General features: G+C 46.0%; 1 protein-coding gene across 2 annotated transcripts in view; it reads left to right on the top strand.

Annotated features, from left to right (window-relative positions):
- The window catches only part of TRIP12 (thyroid hormone receptor interactor 12), a 3,849,287-nt gene that overhangs the window by 3,091,934 nt on the left and 744,384 nt on the right, over window positions 1-12,969 (top strand). The gene's annotated exons all lie outside the window — the stretch shown is intronic.

Genomic DNA, 12,969 nt, shown 5'->3' with positions numbered 1-12,969 from the left:
ACCAGCACATTGTGTACTTGTGTTAGCTTACCTGCAGTTGGTATTCTTTTTTTTCCCCGCAAGTATTCTAATGAAGCATCTCCTTGTAGGTGGGCTATGGTATTCCACAAATATCTCAAGGCTAGAGATGTAGCTGTCATTCATGATGAAGCAGTCCTGTGGTAACTTACCATTGCAGTAGAATAACAAATACAAAAATATATAGTCCTTAAGAATGTTATATGATGCACATGCTGACAAAAAGCTGTGGCAACCTAAGTGAGAGCACCAGTGCTTTGATGATTTCATGAGTGACAACAGCAAACTTCCCTTACTGAAGAACGATTATCTTGGCCAGATGGGACATTGTACTGGAGGCTTCTGTCACCTCGGCATTGTACTTTTGTGGCCCCCCCCCTCATAATCTGAGGTCTTGTTTTGTTCCCTTAAGTTTAGGAGACTGCACAAGACCTGATGCAAGCTCATCGAATATTGCCAAGATCACCACATGCTTCATCAGCGGAAAGACTGCATCATTGTAAGAAGGTATTGTTGGATTCATTAAGAATGGACCCATAATCTGTTTTATCCTCAAGGGAGTCTGTTGTTTCTCCAGACAGAGTTCCTGGAACTTTCTATGTCCTTGTTGATTTAAGTATAAAGTTGGCCATCCATTGGATCTTGTGCGTGCTGTAACAGTTAATCTGAAGTAGTTAACTTCATTGGCTCAGCAACCTGTGGGTATCGGATCCGATTCGGATCTGAGCCGGCAGCTTTCCAAGCTAAAAGATCAGAGCTCCAAGCTCCTCCCCCTACCCATAATGCCCTGCCATCTCCCTCTAACCCTCAGATCTCATTTGCCGCGGCTTCCATAAGCTTCTCTGAACAAGCTCCGAGCGTAGTACTGTGAGTGTAGCATTTAAATCTTGAATTTCTGTCAACCTTTCTCTAACTTTGTGTGTGTGAACTTCCTCTTATCTTTCTAGCCCTTTTTGGGTAGTTCTTTTAACGTTTTGGTTAAGTTGGAGTTATTCCCCTCCCACCCTCTGCGTGTGTGAAGGTGTGTGCTTGTGGGCCTATTTTTCTTTTTTCCTCTTCTATAATGGCTGAAGGCCCTAAAGCCATTTTCTCTAAATGTACCGAGTGCAGCCATAAGCTGTCCCCAGCGGATGGCCACACTCGATGTGTCCTGTGCCTGAGGGTTGATCACCTCTCCTCGGGCTGCACTATTTGTGCAGCCTTCAACCCCAGGGCTTTGAAAGATAGGAGGTCGAAGCTTATTCTGGCGGGCCTTTTGCCCCCGGACTCTGCTTCGTCCACCTCGGTGGCGCCAGCCGCGGCTGCCCCACCTGCCGCTCCTGATCCCCTGGACGGGACTCAACCTCCCTCGCTGGCCCAGGAGGAAAGGGAAGGCAGAAAGAGGGATAAAAAAGGATAGGGAGAGAGAGAAGGAAAGGCATCGCAGTCACAAGAGGCGGTCTGACTCGACCCCTTCGGCACCGCCGTCTAAACAGCTTGCCTCTCCCCTTAAGGTCTCTGGACCTTCCCCCTCCCAGCTCCGTTCTCCACGTTTCTCGCCGGAAGAGGAGACCCGGTCACCCTCGAGGTCATCCAGGCGGCCTTCCCGGCCGGCTTCGGTGGCCTCATCTAGATCCACCAGAAGTTTATCGGACGCAGATATGGACCGGATGATGCGTCGATTTCTCCAGGCCCAGATGCAGATGGGAGCGCTCTTGCCCCCCCCCCACCTTTTTCGCCCCCATTGCTCCTTCACCGACCCGCTTTCGTGGTTCGGAGTTGTCGGATCTGACTAGCTTTGGAGTCAGGTTAGGGTCGGCACCAACAGTGTTTCCTACTTCGGCGCCGACTCTACCCTAGAGTCTGTCAGATCCGTTTTCAGATCCGAGCTCTCGGGGCCGTGAGCTGAGTGTCGGATCCGGAGGGGTCAGCGGGCCTTCAGCTCCGTTAAGGTCGGGGCACACTACCCTTTCGGATCCGGTCAGGTCACCTTTGGCGCCGATCCACACGTCGGATCAGAGGGGATTGCTTTCAGATCCAAGGGAAAGCAGTTCCCCCTCGGCATTCGACATTGTGGAGAGGGTACTTTCGAGGGATTCGAGGCCCCAGGCTCTTGCTATGGATCCACCCGCCATTCCCACTCAGACTGGCCTTTCTTCCATCATCCGGCCCCAGGGACAGCCTGCGCCTACGTCCCAAATTGTTCCTGTAGAGGAACAGGACATTGTTGGTGAGGCCTCTTCGGACAGTCCCCCCCCCCCCAAGGATGTCCCTCACAAACGGAAGTGCAAGAGGCGGCACTTGGACTCACCCGAGTCCCTCACAGAGGACACAGACTTAGAGGAAGGGGAAGGTTCCCCAAGGTCACCCCCCGAAGACGTCTCCTTTGGAGACATTGTGGAAATGTTATGCATTAGAGGGGGTTGGTCTGCCCAAAAACCTTCCTCGGATGAGTCTGTGTTTCTGGAGGCATTTGAGACAGGCCCATCTACCTCTTGGGTGTCCCCTCCCGCCGATCCCCTGGTAGACCTCATAACTACCAGGGCATGGAAGGAGCCGGACACTGTCGAGCCAATACCCAAGAGACCGGACAGGATCCTCAGCCCTCCCACGGACAGGACAGTTTGGTGCAAGGGTGCTCCAGTGGATGCCATGGTGGTGGCGGCTGCCACTAAAAAGGAATTAGCACAGGCGAGTTCCTCTGTGCATCCTCCAGACAAGGAGTCTCGGATGATGGACTGTTTGGGAAAGCAGATGTTCTCTTCAGCGACCTTCTCTGTAAGGTCACTGAATTATTTGGCACGTGATTCGGCTCCAGCGGGACCTGATTAAAGAGTACACTGGTTCACCCCCAGAGTTAATGTCGGCCAAGGACAAGCAGACCTTCTCGGCTCGAATGGCCACTCTTAAGTCAATCATCAGCACATCTATGCGGCTTCTCTCCCATGCTACGGAGGGAGTGGCTAGAGCTAGCGGAACGGGCATAGTCTTACGTAGACAGGCCTGGCTCCGTCTCTGCGATTTTGCGGAATCCTTCAAGGCGTCCTTCGCGAATGCCCCTTTTGATGGTTCTACGCTCTCCGGCAAAACCGTCTGCGATACGCTCCCAGATTGAGAAAGATGGGAAGATGTCTGCCGTCGGGATCTGCTTCTCGGCTCCTCAGAGGTCCTACTCCAGGAACCAAAGAGGACAGAAGAAGATGTAGTTCCGGAAAGCTCAACAATCCTGTTTCGCTCCAGATCCCTCGTCCTTCAGAGGCAGAGGAGGTCCGAAGAATTTTGGGTCGAGAGAACCTTTTTCGGATCGACCCGCGCAGCAGCCCTGAGGGGTTGCCTGACTGTTCCTCTCTGGAGGCAGTCGGGGGGGGTGCTTCTCGGAATACCTAGCGAAATGGGAGTCCATTAAGACAGATCGCTGGGTGCTCTGAATCATATCCAGAGGCTATTCAATTCCTTTCCTATCTCACCCTCCCCGATCAACAAGACTTCCCGATGTTCCATCTGATCAGAGGGAGGCAGCAGCATCAGAAATTCGAGGGCTGCTAAGATAAAGAGCTATCCCCCCCCCCCCAACAATCCGGATCAGGCTTTTACTCCAGGTTCTTTTTGGTACCAAAAAAAGATGGGGGACCTATGACCCATTCTCGACCTGTCAACACTGAACCTGTCTGTCGCCAAAGAAAAATTCCAGATGGCCACTATTCAATCCATTCTCCCACTTTTGCAGGAGAACGACTGGATGTGCTCGATAGACCTCAAGGATGCGTACTACCACATTCTGATGGACAGACGATCCAGAAGGTTCCTCCGCTTTCGGCTGGGAGCCACCCATTATCAGTTCAGGGTCCTACCCTTCGGTCTCACCACAGCCCCCAGGGTGTTCACCAAGGTCATGGCAGTTGTAGGGGCCCACCTGAGGCTTCAGGGAATACAGGTCTTTTCGTACCTGGATGATTGGCTCCTAACCGCCCCCCACCAAGCATCAACTCTGCTCAGGCAGGGACTACTTCTTACACCTAGCCCGCCACCTAGGGATCACGATAAACTACCAGAAATCCTCCCTTCAACCTACTCAAATTTTGGAATTCATAGGGGCCAGGATAGACACTACTCAATCCAGAGTCTTTCTGACAGCGGACAGACTTCGCAGTCTAAGCCTTCACATTCTAGACCTCTTACAATCGTCAGCTCCCCCAGCGGAACTAGTCCTGAGGGCCCTGGGATCTATGGCAGCGGCCATCAATCTGTCGCCCTTCGCTCGCCTGAAGATGAGATCCCTTCAATGGACATTACAAGTTCAATGGTCCATTCTTTTTCACCCCCTGTCTACACCTATTCCCCTCAGCAGGATTTGCAGGAAGTCGCTTCTTTGGTGGCTCCGCTCCAGAGATCTTCAAGAAGGCTGCCCCGTTGTTGTACCCCCTCCCCAAGTCACGGTGACCACGGATGCATCTCTCCTCCGGTGGGGGGGGCATTGCATGGGCAGATCCGTCCAAGGCACGTGGACTTTCACAGAGACCTCACTGCATATCAATGTCCTGGAGATGAGGGCGGTGCTTCTAGTGTTGCAGGCACTCCATCCCCTTCTCCCTCAAGGAACTATTGCACTTCAAACAGACAACATGTCGGTAGTCTGGTACATAAACAAACAGGGGGGAACCAGATCCTATCCACTTTGCAGGGAGGCAATGAGATTATGGGAGTGGGCGATATCCACCAACCGCTTTCTCATAGCAACGCACATCCCGGGTCGGTCAAACATCTTGGTGGACAGGTTGAGTCGAACGATCCTCTCACCTTATGAGTGGTCTCTGAACCCAGCAGTAGCGAAACAAATCTTCCTCCAGTGGGGTCAACCTTGCTGCGATCTCTTCGCCTCGCCTTCGAACACAAAGTGCAGCGAGTTCTTCGCTCTGATTCCCCCACCAGGGGAAGCCCCCAGAGATGCTCTAGTTCATGCTTGGCCATCCGGTCTTCTGTATGCTTATCCTCCTCTTCCATTGATGACAAAATTCTTGCAGAAAGCTCGTCGGTTGGGGAGCAGAGTTATCATCATAGCCCCATTCTGGCCTCGTCAAACCTGGGTCCCTTACCTGCGGTCTCATCTAGTACATCCTCCCTGGATTTTAGATCCCAATTCGGATCTGATCTCTCATCCTTCAGGATTGAAGACCCCTGACCTGGACTACCTCAAGCTCTCAGCTTGGTTGATCCAGTTCCCTTAATGGCTAGCACTCCCGGTATATCTTCCTTGGTTAAGGCCATCCTGGTGGCCGCCCATAAACTGTCTACCAGGAAAATCTGCAAGAGTAAATTGAAACGTTTCTCTGTCTGGACGAAGTACAGGAACTTAGACCCCTTCACGGCTCCTATCCCAGCAGATCTAGACTTCCTTTCGCATATCTTTGATCAAAGAGCTAGTGCTTCTACTATTAAAGTTCAGTTGGCAGCTATTTCCCACTACCACGTTGGAAACAGTTCAGGGCCTCTAGCGTCCTCCAAGATATGCAAAACATTCATGAAAAGAACCTTTTTGTTAAGACCCCCTATTAAAGATGCAGTGCCTCCATGGGATCTTACCCTAGTTCCTCAAGCTCTGACTGGGCCTCCTTTTGAACCCGCGGCTTCAGTCGACTTAAAATATGTATCCTGGAAGATGGCCTTCCTGATTGCCATTACTTCTGCTAGAAGGATATCGGAGCTTCACGCTCTTTGCAGTAAACCTCCATACATCATCTTTCATAAAGGCAGGGTCTCCCTTAGGACTAATCCCTCTTTTCTGCCCAAAGTGGCTTCAGAAGCCAACATCAACCAGTCCATCAATCTACCTGTCTTCTTTCCAAATTTCCAAAACAAAGGAGAATACAGACTTCATTGTCTGGATGTTCACAGACAGTTACGTTTTTACTTAAACAGAACAGCAGATCTTCGAGAATCTGATCAACTTTTTGTTTCCTTTGCAAAATCCTGTCTGGAGAAGCCAGTCGCTAAAGTATCCTTAGCTAGATGGATTTCCCATGCATTCTCCTAGCATACAAAAGTTTTGGTTGTCCTGAGCCCCTGAGAGTGCGAGCCCATTCTACCCGATCTATGGCCACTTCTGCTGCTTTCTGGTCAGGGGTTTCTTTGGATGACATTTGCTCAGCAGCTACTTTGGCTTCCTCTCATACCTTTATTACACACTATAAATTGGATTTAATATCCAGAGGACGTGCATTGTTTGGCTCCGAAGTGCTCCGGAATATCCTTCCATAAGGGCCTCCCAAGTTGCTGGTAGCTGGGGACTCTGTCCCACAGGTTGCTGAGAAAATGAAGTTAACTACTTCAGATAAAGAAGTTATGTACTCGCCATAACGTTCCATCTGAGTAGGTAACTTAATTTATCTACAACCGACCCTCCCTCCATCCCCCAGACCCTTAGTTCGTTATCAAATGATCAGGATATATCTTCATTCAGTTGACATCACTGGAACGTATTGTAACCCTTTCTAGGTTATAGAATTTCCTATTGCCTTTTTCTGGCAAACTCGATCTGAGGGTTAGAGGGAGATGGCAGGGCATTGTGGGTAGGGGGAGGAGCTTGGAGCTCAGATCTTTTAGCTTGGAAAGCTGCCGGCTCGGATCCAAATCGGATCTGATACCCACAGGTTGCAGACAAATGAAGTTACCTACTCAGATGGAACGTTATGGTGAGTACATAACTTTTTTGACTGCTGTATGATCAGTTGCTGAAGTTACTTTTGTCAAGTGTCTCTGACTGGATTTTCGTATTCATCAGATTTAGTTCTTGAGGCAGTGGGCATCTGCAGAAGTTGTTTAGACATTTAGTTATGTCAAGAAGTGCTTGCAGAGCTGTTATCATAGCAGTTGTTTTTAAGTTAGGCACTCTGTATTAGTATACTTTAGTTAAGGCATAATATTATAGTAAAACAAGTAATGTTATGGTAAGGAAGTTTGCCACGTGTGTGACACCTGGGCCCTGGCCCAGCAATCAAGGAGCCTCAATCCTCACCACTAACACCAGAGAGGGTGTCTCGTATATGAAGAAAGGATAACAAATATACACAGTAAAGTGCAGTTTCTCTTAAGAGCTCACCGAGATCACAGTCAGTTCAGGACTGGTCGCTCCCTTGCTTTCCAGGTCCCATGTAAGACTCCCCATTGGCACAGCTACAGGGTCCAGATCTCAGCCTAGCTGAGCAAGCTAAAATCTCCAGCACCCTCTCTGTCCAACCAGTGCTTTGTGTCCCTGCCCAAGTAGCTGACACACACACACACACACACACACACTTTGAGATAAGTTTATACAACCACACAGACAGTCCTGGGAAAGGCTGGCACAGGTTCTCCAGCTGTGCCCCTTTTACCCAGACTATACGGTAGCACCGCCTGCCACCACCCAGGTAATATTTATCAGTTACTCAAAGGCCCTTAAAAGGGTGAACATTTATTGCTGTGCAATGTTATTCTCCAGTTGGTAATATAACTAAACAGTCAAGGCTTATTAGAGTGGCTAGGTACAGTAATCACTATAAATATGCAATGTACTCTAGAGCTTAAATTATCTCTACACAGAACAGCCACAGTTGAAGGTTTAAAAATATTTAATAAATACTAAAAACACAAGACAGTACTTCATACTACACAGTGCGTACTTCATACTACACAGTGCTAGTCAAGAGGTCAGAGATCACAGAGAAATACTTAAAATAAGTCAGTGATTCAGTTCTGACATCACAGAAAAACAGTCTATTTTTTCTACTTTCTAGCTATTACTAAGAGAAAACACAAGTCTAAGATAAACTTACTTATAGAAACAGGCAGACTGCTGATGAGTTGGATGGTCAAGACAAAAATGCTTAATCCTCTCTGGTTAAATTGAAATTGCAATTCTGGTTCACATTACATCATTCTTCACACTTTCCTGGGGTTCCCAGGCTACACATTACATCATTCTTCACATTCCCATGGGTTCCCAGGCTAACAGAAACTGCATTTACATTCATAACATCTCCTTTTGTTATCGTGCAGCTGGTAAGGAAGAAAAGCAATAAAAATACATTTGCATGTTTAAATCTAGCAATTTAACTCTTGGTTAAAACAATAGAATTTCTTCATCTAGACCCTTCGGCACCACTGTCTACATCAAAGGGTCACCACATGCTTTACTTTGGTCAGCAGAGTGCACTGTTGTCACATTTTTTCCCAGTTCCACATGTAACACTATTTCTTTACATTTAACACAACAAGCCTGTAGTTTACATTCATATTTACAAATGACAGAGTTATCTGCAAAATTCTGTCTGGCTAGGCTGGCAGCCTTCACAATGCGTATAAACATGATGAGACATTATGCAGAGTAACTTTTGAAAGGATACATATCAAAGTATGATTGCATTAACAGCCTCTGTAGTATGGAAAGTGTTTCTTTTCCTCCAAGATGCAGTAATCGCAGGTTGGTAATAGGTGGAGCAGTAGCGCATAGTCCCTTGTATGGGGGTGAGTGAGATTTTGATCCCTCACCATGTGAAATAGGTTTTTGTATGTTTGTATGCTGAGTTGTAGTTTGGATTTAGGAACTGGATGTTCATTGAGCTGAGCCTTTGTTTGCATTTCACTGATTCATTTTTAGAGGAAGTTGATTTGTATTGGTTTTATTTTAGTGTTGACTTACTTGACCTAACAAATTTAGTCAGGCCATTGCCTGTAATAGCGGTAACCATTTGAAATGTTGGGACCCGCTAGAGCAACTCCCGAAATGCAGAGACTAAATGGCCAAAAGATTAGATTTGCATATAGGAAGTCCAAGATGCCATATCTCGGAATATTTCCTTTTTTCCGAGTTATGGCAGTCTTGGAGTTGGTATGTACAGTGGATATAAAACGTTTACACACTCCTGTTAAAATGCCAGGGTTTTGTGATGTAAAAAAATAAGACCACAATATATCATTTGAAAACTTTTTCCACCTTTAATGTGACCTATAGCCTGTAGAATTCAATTGAAAAACAAATCTGTTGGGGGGAAAATATAAAAAATGTACAATAAGCTGTGGTTGCATAAGTGTGCACACCCTTAAACTAATACTTTGTTGAAGCAGCTTTTGATTTAATTACAGCATTCAGTCTTCTTGGGTAGGAGTCTATCAGCATGGCACATCTTGACTTGACAATATTTGCCCACTCTTCCTTGCAAAAGCACTCCAAATCTGTCAGATTGCGAGGACATCTCTTATGCACAGCCCTCTTCAGGTCACCCCACAGATTTTCTATTGGATTTAGGTCTGGGGTCTAGCTTGGGCCATTCCAAAACTTTAATTTTATTCTGGTGAAGCCATTCTTTTGTTGATTTGGATGTGTGCTTGGGGTCATTGTCATATTGAAAGGTGAAATTCCTCTTCATCTTCAGGTTTCTAGCAGACGTCTGAAGGTTTTGGGCCAAAAGTGACTGGTTTTTGGAACTGTTCATAATTCCCTCCACCTTGACTAAAGTCCCAGTTCCAGCTGAAGAAAAGCAACCCCAAAGCATGATACTGCCACCACCATGCTTCACCGTTGTGATGGTGTGCCTTTGGTGATGTAAAGTGTTGTTTTTGCGCCAAACATACCTTTTGGAATTGTGGCCAAAAAGTTCAACCTTGGTCTCATCAGACCATAACACACATTCCCACATGCTTTTGGGAGACTTGATGTATTGTTTTGCAAGTATTAGCTGGGCCTAGATGTTTTTCTGTGTAAGAAAAGCCTTCCGTTTTGCAACCCTACCCCGTAGCCCAGACATATGGAGAATATGGGAGATTGTTGTCACATGTACACTACCAGTACTTGCCAGAAATTCCTGCAGCTCCTTCAGAGTTGCTGTAGGTCTCTTGGCGGCCTCCCCTGACCAGTTTTTGTCTTGTCTTTTCATAAATTTTTGAGGGACGTCCAGTTTTTTGCAACGTCACTGTTGCCCCATATTTTCTTCACTTTTTGATGACTGTCTTTACTGTGTTCCATGGTATATCCAATGCTGTGGAAATGTTTTTGTACCCTTCTCCTGACTGATACCTTTCAACAATGAGATATCTTTGATGCTTTGTAAGCTCTCTGTGAACCATGGCTTTTGCTGTAGCAGGCAACTGAGTTAATGTCAAGAAAATCTTACTAGGACAGCTGAACTTTATTTGGGGTTAGAGTCTCTTTAATTGATGGCAGGTGTGTACCCAAGAAGACTGAATGCTGTAATTAAATCAAAAGGTGTTTCAACAAAGTATTAGTTTAAGGGTGTGCACACTTTTGCAACCAGCTTATTGTACGTTTTTTATTTTTTATATTTTCCCCCTAACAGATTTGTTTGTTTTTCAATTGAATTGCACAGGTATAGGTCACATTAAAGGTGGAAAAAGTTTTGAAATTATTTACTGTGGTCTCATTTTTTTATATCACAAAAACCTGGCATTGTAACAGGGGTGTGTACACTTTTTATATCCACTGTAAGTATGTGTGTGGGGGATGCCCCTCCCCTGCATTAAGAATTTGTAAAGGAAAACTCTACCTTAGAGCTCAAAAACATGTTTTTTTTTCATTGTATCTTTGTTTTCTTAGCTGTTTTAATGGCTCAGAATTACTCCCAGGTGCTTGTTTTACAATGTTCATGTTTCACACAAAATTGCAGTCGATGGGGCCTGCCAGGGTAATGTGATCTTGATTTCTTGCTTTCATTCCTTCTTTCCAGAATACATTTAAAGTCCTGTTTATACGAGTCGTGTTAGACATAAGGAAGTGGTGGTGTTTTCTCATGCCATTAAGATAGAATGACAGGAGTTTGAATCACTGTCATCTAACACACCTTCTGTAACAGAACTGCTTCTGTATTTCCATGAGTGAGCCTCATTTATGCATCTGTTATATATAACTGTTAGCCACTTACAGCAAAAGAAAGTAGTTAAGTAGCAGGCTTTTGAAAGGGATTCTTTTATAGTTCTAAAGGAATTGACAGACCTTCCCCCCAGTGAAAACTCTCACTGCAGTAAGTGATCCTTATTGCATCATGTACAGCTGACAGTTACTTCTGTTAAGGGGAATATAATGCAGTGTGTAAGGGCTGACTTAGTCAGTGGGTGTCTCTTACCATTGATCTGTGTACCACATATGCATCTATCTCTGGAAGGATGTCACAAAAAAAAGCATAAAAGACTTTTTTTATACACAGTATCAATGCACCTAGTTGATGAGGCTGCCCACCTGTCTTTCCTTCTGTAGAGCAGTCCTGATTTGGACAGTTCTGTCTTATCCGTTTGGGGGTGTGAAAATGGTAAATGTGCTGATACTTTACAAGAAAACGTATTTTCTGACTTTTTTCTAAATTTCAGAGAAGTCTTTCATACTATATTTAAGTCACCTTAATACATTGACAAGTATTAATAGCCAGCATTTAAGCATTTCAGTACTCTGATGCTGCTTATGTAAATTTGTCAGAAGAGGTGACAGCTGCCTTTAAATGCCCAACTGATCTAACTGCTTTGTTTTGCTGTGAAAGGCAAGGCTACATAGGAATCAGCTGTGAATCAGTGTTAAGTTCTCCTCTTCCAGTCCAGTAAAGACAGAGGAAAGTAGTTGCATAGCTTTCTGTCGTTTTTATAGCAGCAGGCTTAATTGCCTGTTTAGGATTGACAGCAGTACCTCACAGGGTAAACTACAGATTTTTTTGTGTCTGTGGTATATAATGTAGTCAGACAAATTCATCTGCAAAGTATTTGAGAAGTTAAGTTTAAAAAATTGTAGGTGAGCTTTCACTTCCTTTGATTCCAAAGCAAGGAAATGAAAGAAGTTCATCGTGTTTCACTGTTGCAGTCATGACTGTAGGGTTCTCCCCCGCCGGCAGGCAGCCCTCGGTCGGCCAGAATCCCAAAGTCTGGGTCCGGCGTCGGCTGTTCAGCCATGCTCCCTGACGTCAGAGCGCCAGGAGTACAAAGCTGACAGCCGACGCCATCTTCTCCAGTCTTTCTTGCCGTGCGGTGGTAGCAGTTTGCAAGTGCCGGCCGGCTGACTCCTGACTATTTTTTCTGATAAACTTCAGTCCGAAGATTTTCTTCTCCACTCAAAGCTAAGTACCCGTTGAAACTTTTTCTTGCTCCACTCCGATGTCAGAAAAAGTTAATAATTGTATTTCATGTGGGAAGCAAATACCTCATAAGGATTTTCATTCTTACTGTATTCCTTGCTTAGGCCCTGACCACGACGTAGCTAGTTGTCGGTTTTGTGCTAGATTCAATCAACGTACAATTAAGCGAAGGTACGATTTTGCTTTTCATTACTTCGGTAGGCGCTTTAACTACAAAATGTCGTCGGATACGGTTCCGGCTACCGGAGTTCACAAACGTCGCAAGGATAAAGACAGGCCTCCGAGGTCCAAATCTGATGATAGCGCACAAGCGGAGCCAGCTTCAGGTTCGGTCATCGTCAGTGAGGCACTTTTGCAGCCCCTGTCATCGGCCATTTCAGAACAGATGGCCGAAACGGACTCTCATGAGGAGCCAACCAGGTCTTTAAATATTTCTATTGCAGGACCTTCGGACAATGCTTCTTCGGATGGGTCCGGAGCCGCTGTGCAGGTACCGGCTTCCAAAGGGGTTTTCAGGCCTACTCAGCTTCTAATAAAGGCAAAGCCAAAGACAAAGGCAAAGACTCCTTCTAAATCAAAGACTGCAACACAGGCCTCTTCTGAACCGGCTCCCAAGTCACAGAAACAGTTACTCAGGATGGCGGTGGATTTACTTACTATGATTAGGCGTTCACATCCCCCTCCAGATAAAAGGCCAAGACAGGATGTTTATTATGATTCCTCTGATCAGGCTTCTGTTTCTTCAGTTTCTTCTTCTGACCAGGAATATTCTTTCCCTCCTTATGAGGATTCTGATGCTGAGGAATCCATTCCTTCAGCTTCTCCCCCTGAGGATTTCTCTTTTGGGGAAACTTTGCATGATATGAGG

The sequence above is a fragment of the Protopterus annectens genome, chromosome 5.part0, assembly GCF_019279795.1.
Source record: "Protopterus annectens isolate FY-2018-M chromosome 5.part0, PAN1.0, whole genome shotgun sequence".
Lineage (NCBI taxonomy): Eukaryota > Metazoa > Chordata > Ceratodontiformes > Protopteridae > Protopterus > Protopterus annectens.
Note: the sequence above shows the minus strand (reverse complement) of the source record. Positions and strands in the feature narration are given on the sequence as shown.